Here is a 12,196-nt window from a genome sequence, read left to right on the forward strand (position 1 = left end):
TCCATACACAGTGTCTGTGCTAGTACTTTGGCTCCATCAGCACACATTTGGTACTCCTTCCAATTTACTGGATCAAAAGGGCGAGAAAAAGAATCCAGCCCTTCATTTTTCTCAACCACTATGTGATTTGTTTAGCTCAATGTTTGTCCTTTCCAAAAACTAGAAGAGATCCGGTGATCAGAATAGTAATGCTGCCTAGGTCTTATATAGCAATTTTCATCCATAGATCTCAAAGTGCTTTACAAAGATGGGTCAGTATCATTGTCTTCATTTTACAGATGAGGAAACTCAAGCACAGAGAAATTAAATATCTTGCTCATGGTCACACTGCAGGTCAGTGATAGAGCCAGGAATAGAAACTCAATTTCTTGATTTCCAGTCTTGTCCAGTCCTGCTGTATCTACAAGGCAACACTGCCTCTATTTCACATTCCCCTCTTTCTGGGCCAATGAACTGACCTCAAGTAATTTAAAAATTGTTAAAAGATGGGAACCCTAGCAAGTCACGGCCTGAATATAGCTTGAGTAAGAATGACACCCCTTGTGACTTGGTTTGGTTTGCAGTAGTGTCTCCCTTGTGGAGTATGAAATGGGGACTTAGCTCAGTGTTCTCAACTAGGGTACACGTACCCCTGGGTGTACACAGAAGTCTTCCAGGGGGTATATCAACTCAGATATTTGCCTAGTGGCACTAGCAAAGTCAATACAAACTAAAATTTCATAGAGACAACGATTTGTTTATACTGCTCTACATACTGAAATGTAATTACAATATTTATATTCCAATTGATTTATTTTATAATTATATGATAAAAATGAGAAAGTGAGCAATTTTTCAGTAATAGAATGCTGTGACACTTTTGTATTTTTATGTCTGATTTTGTAAGCAAGTAGTTTTTACGTGAGGTGAAACTTGGGGGTACGCAAGATAAATCAGACTCCTGAACGGGGTACAGTAGTCTGGAAAGGCTGAGAGCCACTGTTTTAAACCAAACCAGTGAGGCTTCTCTTTAATGCAAGGGAAATGGGTTTTTGAGACAGAGCTTACCTTCCTTTTTCAATATCCAGTAACTAAATATTTATTTGTCATTAGTTTCCCAACTTTAAAGCTAATATTTCCTGTCAGCAAAGTTATCTCCCTATCGTAAACTTCCAAGAATATAGATATGCACATAAGGCGGATCAAATGCCCAAGGAAGTAAATGGAAAACACCTTATTGACTTTAAGGGACTGAACAAGAAACAGGAGCAATGTTACAACATTCCCTTAACCACTTCATAGATTTTAAGGCTTGAAGGGGCCATTAGATCATCTACTCTGGCCACATGTATAGCACAAGCCATAGTGTATAGACAGTAACTTGTATATGTTCCAGAAAGGCATCCAGTCTTGATCTGGAGATGTCAAGAGACGGAGAATCCACCACTTCCCTTGGTAGTTTGTTCCAATGATTAATCAGTCTTACTGTTAAAAAGGTGTGCCTTATTTCTAAATTGAATATGTCTGGCTTTAACTTCTAGCTCTCAGTTCTTGTTATCTTTGTAAAGTAAACCTGAGAGATGGATCTCCAGTAGCATGGAATATGGAGAAAGCATAAAGAACCCAAACACGAGGTATGAACTTATTCTGTGCAGAAAGCCCATTTTTTTCCTGTCAAAAACAATAAAAAAGGTCATGCTCCTGTAGTTAGTCAATCCCATATTTGGTTGTTACTGAGCTATCTCTAGCTGGGAATTTAGTGTCTAGGTCTTGTGTTAATAAGAACTCTTTTCTGGAATACATAATAATAAGAAAGCTATTACTCTTTTTTGTGCTATCGCTGATTAGATTTCTTTAAAAATATAAGCCCAGGTACAGATTGTTTTTGAAAAACCCAAGCATTCAGGCATGGATAATACTTTTGATTCTGAAATGATGTATATTTCTTAATATGTCTAATATGCATGTAATTTGATTCAAGTTTACTGTGCACCAGATAACACTAGATTGCTTTATTTCAGAAAGAAGTGTAATCCAGGGATTTTCTGCGTACATTATTTGTGTAATTAGAAAAAGGCCATGGCTGACGTCACTGTATTAATCTCCAACAAATTGGAGCATTTGATCACCTGCTGACATTGAAGCCCAAAAGATTCTGGGGCACATTTTAGTTAATCCATGATTAAAAGCATGATTAATTTGCCTTTTTACAATATTGCTAGAAAACTGCAAATGGAATTCAACATACTGTTTCCAGACATTTCTATTATGTCATTTTATATGTAAAATAAATCTTTTAATGGCAATAGGTGGTTTATCGAATTACTTTTAACATTTGTAAAAAGAAGTCTAAATCTATACTCACATAAGAAAAGTGAGATTCATTGTCTCAAGTAAACCTTTCATCGCAGATAATGTCCATTTTTTAATCTGCATGATAATGAGCATGATTGATTTAAAATACAAAGATTTAAATCGCCAATTTAATCAAGATTTAATCGTGATTTAAATCAGCAGTTAGAAAAACTTTAAATAATTGGTTTTAATCTTGTTTTGCAGGAATTCAATTAAAAATTCACAAAACCAGAATTTAAAAATTGTTTTTTATTAGTTAAATAAAACGACCTTAAATGTACTGGATACATGGGGATGGGGAGTAAATTTCTCACAACATGTTTTGCATTTAAAACTAACAGATTTTTTTAAACAAAAGAAGTATTATCTGTAGTTAGTGAATTGAAGTGATTGTTTCTAGCCACCATGTCCTTCAAGGTTTTAGAACTAATAGATCTCATCTTGTCCCACTTGATTGTTATTCATAGATTGGAAGAGGAAAAACAAGATTTCCTGCTTTTTCAGCTCCCATTTGGTTTCTCAGCTTTGAATGAACTAGTTCAAATGGAGAAAATATTCTCTCTGCACCTGTGGAAAAGGCTACTGTCAAAAGATGGTTTAGCACTTCAACAAACTCTGGCTCCAGGTGCTTAGTCAATTACTTCCACCAGTTCAGTGGTTTGACCTTCTTTAAAACTTTGGCAGCAAACAAGTATTGCTTGAATGGTTTATCTCCAGCCTTGAAATTTATTATCGTTGGTATAATTAATGGATGCTTATTAGATGCCCATGTCATAGTAGCATCTTCCTCTTCTGCAGTTAGACAATTACCCTGGTACTTTTGGGGAATGGGAATATTTGCAAGAAAAGGAGGCAGAATGAGTGCTTGATCCATCTGCTTCTTCACTGCCTGCAGCTTAATTTTGTGGTTGAGCATTTCTTTCTGCAGTGTTTCTTAAAGTCCTTTCCAAATTTCAAATTTCATTAGCAATAGAGTAGCTATCTTGTATTAACAATAGAGTAGCTCTCTTTCTGTATTTTTTCCAAAGATTTGGAAATCAGTTTCAGTATCTTCAGTGTATCATCTACATTTCTCTTTAGTTTGATGTTGACTACTGTGGCTGCAATAGTTCCATCTATATTTTGTCATGATTTTCCTCACAAAGTGTCATCAGGATAGGCCCGATTTTAATAAGTAGCTGAAAACAATCAACCATTGTACATCTCGGGGGAGAATTAGTTCTGATCCTCTGTCATTCTTCAGTGAAACAGAACCCAAGTGATTATCACAGGAGTATTTTACAGGTTCAACAACAATTTCCCTTATTCTTGGAGTATCTAAGTCTTTGGCTAAAAGATGCATCAAATGAGGATCTATGTATTATAAATTACAGGCTCACTTCATTATCCTCTTCTAGATTTATTCCATCTTTGCTATATTTGTAGCATTGTCTGTGACAAAGCTACACACAACACTGATTTTTTGTTCACAATTCCTAATAACTTTTAATATTACTTCTTTCATGCTTTATTATGCTGTATGGGTATTATGCTGTTTCTATAAGGTAGACAACTCCATTTTATGTTCTCACATAAACACATGTTTGGTGGTTCAAAAAGGCTAATTTCACAAAGCTGAAAACAATTATGAGCAAATCAGCTGGGAGGAAGAATTTAATCAAAACATGTGAATGATCATTTGGCATTGTGTAAGAACACTTTACTAGATGCCCCAAAAGCCACAATTGAGGAAGAAGGCTCTATTGGTTAAATAAACCCGACCTGAATTAGAGGGAAAGTGATGGCAGCTATAAAAAAATATAAAAAATGGAAGAAAGTGGAAGTTGACAGTAATGAATATAAATCAGAAGGTAGAAATTATAGAAAATTGATAAGGGAAACAGAAAGCCAAGGAGAAATCTATGGCCAGCAGAGTTAATGACAATAAGGAGTTTTTAAAGTATATTAGAAACAAAAATAATACTGCACAGATCCATTATGAGATGGAAATGATAGAATTATCAATAATAATGTGGAAAAGGCAGAATAGTTCAATAACTATTGTTCTTCTATATTTGGGGGTGGTGGTGGGGGAAATGATGTAGTCATCTCATATGTTAAGACTCTTTCTATTCCACAAGTATTTCAGGAGGATGTTAAACAGCATAGCTACTAAAGCTAGACATTTATAAATCAGCATCCAAGATTTTTAAAAGAGTTGGCCCAGGAGCTCACTGGACCATTAATGTTGCTTTTCAATCAGTATTGGAATACCAAGGAAGTTCCAGAAGACTGAGGAAAGCTATTGTGCCAATATTTAAAAATGGGTAAATGGGATAACCTGGGTAATTATGAGCTTGCCAGCCTGATATCAATTCTGGGCAAAATAATGGAGTGGCTGATATGGGACTTGTCTAATAAAGAATTAAAGGAGGGTAATATAATTATTGCAAGTCAACATGCATTTATGGAGAATAGAATCATAGAATATCAGGGTTGGAAGGGACCTCAGGAGGTCATCTAGTCCAACCCCCTGCTCAAAGCAGGACCAATCTGCAGACAGATTTTTTTGCCCCAGATCCCTAAATGGCCCCCTCAAGGATTGAACTCACAACTCTGGGTTTAGCAGGCTAATGCTCAAACCACTGATTCTGTCAAACTAACTCGATATAATTTTTAATGAGATTACAAATTTGGTTACTTAGACTTTTGTAAAGCATTTGACTTGGTTCCACATGACATTTTGATTAAAAAACTAGAAAGATATAAAATTAACATGGCACACATTAAATAGATTAAAACCTGGCTAATTGGTAGGTCTCAAAATGTAATTGTAAATGGGTGTGTTTCTAGTGGGTCCCACAGAGATTGGTTCTTGGTCCTGTGCTATTTAACATTTTTTAATCAGTGATCTGGAGAAAACCAAAAAATCTCTAATAAAGTTTGCAGATGACACAAAAATTGGGGGAGTGGAAAATAATGAAGAGGACAGGTTGGTGATACAGAGCAATCTGGATCATTTGGTAAACAGCAGCAAGCAAACAATCTGCATTTTAATATGGTTAAATGTAAATGTATTAATCTAGGAACAAAGAATGCAGCCACACTTTCAGGATGGGAGACTCTATCCTGGGAAGCAGTGACTCTGCAAAAGATTTGTGGGTCATAGTGGATAACCAGCTGAACATACGCTCCCCGTGCAATGTTATGGCCAAAGGGTCTGATGAAATCCTTGGATGCATGAACAGGAGAATGCTAAGTAGGAGTGGAGAGGTCATTTTATCCCTGTATTTGGCACTGGTGCGACACTGCTGGAATATTGTGTACAGTTCTGGTATTCGCAGTTCAAAAGGATGATGTTATATTGGAGAGTATTCAGAAAAGAGCTATGAGAATGATTAAAGGATTAGAATGGATTATAGTGGTGGACTCACGGAGCTCAATCTGTTTAGTTTAACAAAGAGAAGGCTAAGGGGTGACTTGAGTACAGTCTATAAGTATCTGCATAGGGAACAGATATTTAATAACGGGCTGTTCAATCTAGCAGAGAAAGGTATAACATGATCTAATGCAGGGGTTCTCAAACTGGGGGTTGGGACCCCTCAGGGGGTCACAGGGTTATTACCTGGGGGATTGTGAGCTATCAGCCTCCACCGCAAACCCCGCTTTGCCTCCAGCATTTATAATGGTGTTAAATATATAAAAAAGTGTTTTTAATTTATTGGGGGGGGGGAGGGCACACCAAGAGGCTTGCTACATGAAAGGGGTCACCAGTACAAAAGTTTGAGAACCACTGATCTAATGGATGAAAGTTGAAGCTAGACAAATTCGTACTGGAAATAGGGGATACGTTTTTAACAGTGAGAGTAATTAACCATTCAGACAACTTGGTGGTGGTGGATTGTCCATCACTGACCATTTTTGAATCAAGATTGGATATTTTTCTAAAAGATATGCTCTAGGAATTAATTTGGGAGATGTTCTGTGTCCTGTTATACAGGAGGTCAGACTAGTTGATCACAATGGTCCATTCTGGCTTTGGAATCTATGAATCTATGAATATTTACTGTATTTGTGTACATTGCTCATCTCTCAAGATTCAGATTATTGCTTTTCCCTTCAAGGTATTCCACATACTGTTCTATTTCCTTCTCATATACAGTCTCCGGCAACCTTCTACCAATGTCTGATCTCCTTCATGGAGTATAACTTGAATGCTTTCACCGTGTTGATGAAATGTTTGCTTTGAACCAGCCAAAAGGGAGAGTTCATTACATACATGAACAGAGCAATCTTTCCATCTATGGAATGTGGCTGGAATTTGCTGAACTAGATTACAAAGTTATCCATGCTCTTTTTGGATGATGATTGTTTTTTGGGAAACAGGCAGCATACTGTCAGACATATGTTTACACACAGTGCTGCTGGTGGTATCAACAGATCACTCTGAAGTTGTAGATGGTGGACTGCAGATGATGGACATTCATAATCTCTTATGTCTAAATTAGACTCTGAAACAAAATGGAAAAAAAAAGTCAATCATATGTACTCTCACCCAGTACTATTCAGTGCACTACTTAAAAAAAATGAAACTGTCTATCAAAGACCTCCCCTCTTGTAGTTAAATTTAACACCGTTGAAAAATGATTGATAGAATAAATTATATCGGTCCAGCCTTGTAGGGAAAATATTTAATAAATCACCAGGTTTCTCTACTTCTAGTTAAACCCTTATCTTTATCAAAATGCCAAACAGATGAAAAACAACAAACAAAAAACACCCTCTCAAACTTTTAAATTTTAAAATCCTAAAATGACTAGCAATACTTTACTTTTCATCTATGATTTGCTTTTGGTTATAATGAAAAATAAAATATCATTTAGAAATCAAGGAGCATTAAAAATATAAGTAATGAATACTCCCAAATATAACATGCCAGTCAAATTTTAAACACTGAAGCTTTTTGAAATTCATAATCCTCCCCCCAAAATAGAAGTTTATGACAGGCAGTTAATTTCATGGCAATTATCTAAGTTTTCATTTAGTAGTATATTTCATAAAAAGACATTCCAGGCCTTCCATAAACATTCTTTAAAACAAAAATGAATTAGCTCATTGGTTGATCCAGATTGGTATGATATGTCCACATCATTTTCTAAGTCTTTGCAAACTTCTGATGAATAGTTTTCAAAATGTTGTTTTATTCTGACCTGGTTTTACATCTCTTTTTTCACAGTTTGCATTTGGCACATACTCCCTTTTTATTTGTGAAAATATTCCTAAATAGGGTCTTTTTTAATGACCTGCAGCCGTGGCAGATCTACACTAGAGAGACTACTCTGGAGAATGCTAAGAAACTGTAATGAATAGACAGAAAAGGTGAAATGAAAAGTATTTCTGCTAAACTGAAACAAAACATAATTAAGATAGAAGCTTTTGTGCATAATAGAAACTGAAAGCTCTGCTATTTGAAAAAAATATAAATACCAGAATTCTGTTGTAAAGATTGAAGATTATATAGATACTGACAATGCAGTGCATGACATTGTACTATATAAAGCTTGATTTGACTCAAAAGATAAAGCTGTCTCCCCTCCCCCATTTTTAACATAATTAAAAAAGCAACATCCTTTAACTCATAAAAATGTGAGAGTGGCTCATTGATGTAGCATTATCAGGAACAGCCTTCCACAGGGCCGCCCAGAGGATTCAGGGGGCCTGGGGCAAAGCAATTTCGGGGGCCCCTTCCATAAAAAAAAATGCAATACTATACAATACTATATTCTCATGTGGGCCCCTGCGGAGCCCGGGGCAAATTGCCCCACTTGCTCCCTCCCCCCCCACCCCCATGGGCGGCCCTGGGAAAAATAAACCTTCCGCATCTCAGCACAAACCCAGTTTTGAGACAACTTCTTTACAAGGTATCACTGGTTCTCAGCATCAGCTAGTGCTGAAAGGCACTAAAGCTCATTAAAAGGGTTGGACAAATATTTTTCCGTCAAAACTTTTTTTGGATCGAAAACTAGGGGTTTTTAAAAAGCAAAAAAAATCACGGACAATGTCTGCTTTCCTTCAAAATTTGTTGTGGTTTTTTTAATTGAAAAGCTGAAATTAGTCTGCCAAAACCTGGATATGGTTTGGGGTTTCAGAAGTGTGTGGCCAAATATTTGCTGCTTGCTGTGTTTGATTGTTTAAAGAAACAATAAAAAAATTCTGCTTAAAAAAAATCCAAAACTTTTGAACCACCTCAGCTTGTGACCAAATGCCTGAGCCCATCCAGTCAGAGATTTTTCCAGGTTTCTGATACTCTGCTGGCTTCCTTGACTCTCATCTGTCTCCATAACGTTGGGTTCATTTAGGTTAGAACATAAGAACGGCCATACTGGGTCAGACCAAAGGTCCTTCTCATGTGATCCCTCCCCCAGTGTCTAATTTTAAATGAAGCTACCCTCCCCTGACATGAATCTCCCTATGGCACTGAAATTAAATATAGACTATAATTTGGCATTTGAGAAGTGAAAGGGATGGCAGCCCTAATGGAAAATCTAACAGCTTGGCTCTTCTGCAAGCCTCAAACTGCTGATGAGCTTTAGGGTAGGGAAGGCTGTGCCTCCCAAACAACCTGGCCCTGCCCCCTATCTGACCCCCATCCACTTCCTGCTCCCCGACTGCCCGCCCCCCTCAGAATCCTCGACCCATCCTGCTCCTTGTCCCCTCACCATCCCCCAGAGTCCCCCCAACCACCACCCTGGGACCTCACCCCCACCAACACCCCCTGCTCCCTGTCCCCTGACTGCCCTGACCCCTATGCACCCCCCCGCTAAGTCCTGACAGACCCCCGGAATGCCCACGATCCAACCCCCCCATTCTCCGTCCCTTGACCGCCCCCCCCAACCTCTGCCCCCTCCCTGCCCTTTATCCAACCCCCCCAGCCCCGGACCCTTACCCCCGGCTTCCCCCTCACCCGGACCCTCAGCGTGTGGCATCCAGGAGCATCCCTGGACAGCGCTGCAGCATGGCTCCAGTGGGGCCTGAGCTCCTCCCCGCTCAGAGCCGCGTGGTAAGGGGGCGGGGCTGCGAGCTCCAGCGGGGCCTGAGCTCCCGCCACTTGGAGCTTGCAGCCCCGCCCGCTTACCATGCGGCTCTGAGCGGGGAGGAGCTCAGGCCCCGCTGGAGGCAGGGACGCTCCTGGATGTGCTGAGGCTCCGGGAGAGGGGCAGAGGCGGGGTTGGGCCGGGGCCAGGGCAGGAGCCTCAGCCATTCTCGTGGGGGCCCCTGCGGAGCCCAGGGCCTGGGGCAAATTGCCCCACTTGCCCCCCCCTCTGGGCGGCCCTGGCCTTCCAAGGGTAGTAGTGGGGGCAAAAGACATATCTGGCTTCAAGACTAAGCTTGATAAGTTTGTGGAGGGGATGGTATGATGGGATAGCCTAATTTTGGCAATTAATTGGTCTTTGACTATTAGCGGTAAATATGTCCAATGGCTCGTGATGGGATGTTAGATGGGGTGGGATCTGAGTTACTACAGAGAATTCTTTCCTGCGTGTCTGGCTGGTGAGTCTTGCCCACATGCTCAGGGTTTAGCTGATCGCCATATTTGGGGTCGGGAAGGAATTTTCCGCCAGGGCAGATTGGCAGAGGCCCTGGGGGGGTTTTCACCTTTCTCTGCAGCATGGGGCATGGGTCATTTGCTGGAAGATTCTCTGCATCTTGAAGTCTTTAAACCATGATTTGAGGACTTCAATGGCTCACACACAGGTTTGATACAGGAGTGGGTGGGGGAGATTCTGTGGCCTGCGTTGTGCAGGAGGTCAGACTAGATGATCATAATGATCCCTTCTGACCTTAAAGTCTATGATTCTATGATTTATTTAAATTATTTGAATAGATTATAGTATGTTTAGGCCCTCTTATAGGTTGACAGAATTTCAAATTTAATTTTAAAGGTTTATTGTTAAAAAGAAAAATATATTTAATTTAAATAAAAAGATCTGATTTAAAATAAAAAATCAGATTTAAATTAAAAAAATGCTTTTATGCACCCTGATTATAACAGATGGTGGGTAACATTTGAAAATGTGCCTAAGTGACTTAGAATCTTAATTCTCAATGTAAATCAATGTGATTTAGCTTCAGAGTCACTTGGGTGCTTTTGAAAAATGTATCTAGTATCTTTTGATTGTAAGACTTTTGGGGCAGGAAATGTATCTTTGTTTTATATTCACCATATAAAACTGTAAAGCACTATGTACATTTCTGGAACTATAATAATCTATTTCTGCTTAAGAAGGATTTCTGTACAGATAAGATATATAGAGTGAATGATGAACCTTAATTTTTTTTCCAGATCATGAAATTGCACAGTGTGTGTGAAAGAAGATATATGGGCTCTTTAAAGACAGGCTTCCCATCCTGCAATACCTTGATCTGGGCAACAAGGCATGCTGGGAAAGAGAACCTGTCACAGAAGACTCTTAGCTAAGTGATCAATAGCCAAGAAGCACAGCTCGAGATGAAAAAAACTGAGACAGAGGTTGAACCTGATGCTGAACCGGAACTTCATGACAGTGTGGTTTGATCACTCTACTGGGTGTTTCTTGAGATTTCTTTTTTAAATCAGTGCATTTGTAATTGTTTGAAAAATACAGACACTAAGGGAATGGAGTGAGAGTTTATAACAGCATCTTGAGTGACTTTAGTTATGGTCAAAACACTGACCAATTCAGCATTATCTGTCAGGGAGGATTATGTACATTACATACAAAGTATGCGTCATGCGTCTGACGAAGTGGGTATTCACCCACGAAAGCTTATGCTCCAATACATCTGTTAATCTTAAAGGTGCCACAGGACTCTCTGTTGCTTATTACATACAAAATATCTTTGAGCATGGAAGATGAAGTATTCTCACAATTTGAGTACTTATTTCTTTGAATTAGGGGTAACTGAACTTTATGGCATTTAGGATTTTTAAAAGTGGAAGTACTATCAGTACTTCATACTAGTTCTCTGAGAGAGGATGTCTCTTTAAGAAAGTCATGCTTGGGAGTCGGCTCTGCCTAGTCTGGCACAGTACAGAGCAACAGAGACTCTGGAAGAGAGCGGTCAGACTTTGCAGAGAGTCTAGGTCTTGATTCTAATAAATAACCATCTCTGCTTTGTCTGAGTCTCCTTGATAAGAACCCATGTATATGACATGATATCAGTGGTGGGGTGAAGAGGACAGACTGGAAATGGAGCAGTTCTGAACCCCAACAGAGCTCAAACTTTCCATCCATGCAGCAAAGAAATGGAAGAGTTTCAAGCAGCCATTCATCTCTGCATGTTGACAAGTGGAGCCACTGAGAAGGCAGATAAAAAAGGTAGATATTTTCCTTAATATAGCTGGGTCAGAAGCACTAGATGTATATAATAGTCTACAGTTAAGCCAGGAAGAGGAGGATAGTTATGAGACAGTACTGGAAAATTTTGAGGAGTACTGCACTTCCAGAAAGAATGAGACTTTTGAAAGATATACATTCCATATGAGAGCTCAAAAAGAGAGAAAAAATTGTGACTGATCTAAGTCTCCTGAGACAATCAAGTAATTATGGAGAGCTCACAGATTCCTTAATTAGAGACAAGATTGTTATGGAGATCAGAGACATAAAGCTCGGAAAGAGACAGCTGGAAGATCCAGACTAGAATTTAGAAAAGGTAATCAGAATCAGATTATTCAGGCTAAAAGGGAGCTGTTGGATGGAAAACAATACATGGAGGCAGTGGACAGATTGACAGCTCCTCTAAGCTACAGAAAAATTAAGAAGCGAAATAGGTTTGAGAAATCTAGAGAGAAATCTGGAAAAAAAAATCCTATCAGATTGAGCTTGTAGAAGGCAGAACATAA

The 12,196-nt window shown here is 39.0% G+C and overlaps 1 long non-coding RNA gene across 3 annotated transcripts in view; it reads left to right on the top strand.

Annotated features, from left to right (window-relative positions):
• The window catches only part of LOC135973654 (uncharacterized), a 78,285-nt gene that overhangs the window by 12,181 nt on the left and 53,908 nt on the right, over positions 1-12,196 (top strand). For all 3 annotated transcript variants that reach the window (XR_010590593.1, XR_010590592.1, XR_010590591.1), the window contains one exon: positions 10,658-11,672. This is a non-coding gene — a long non-coding RNA (uncharacterized LOC135973654). The remainder of the gene's footprint in view (positions 1-10,657; positions 11,673-12,196) is intronic.

The sequence above is a fragment of the Chrysemys picta genome, chromosome 1, assembly GCF_011386835.1.
Source record: "Chrysemys picta bellii isolate R12L10 chromosome 1, ASM1138683v2, whole genome shotgun sequence".
Lineage (NCBI taxonomy): Eukaryota > Metazoa > Chordata > Testudines > Emydidae > Chrysemys > Chrysemys picta.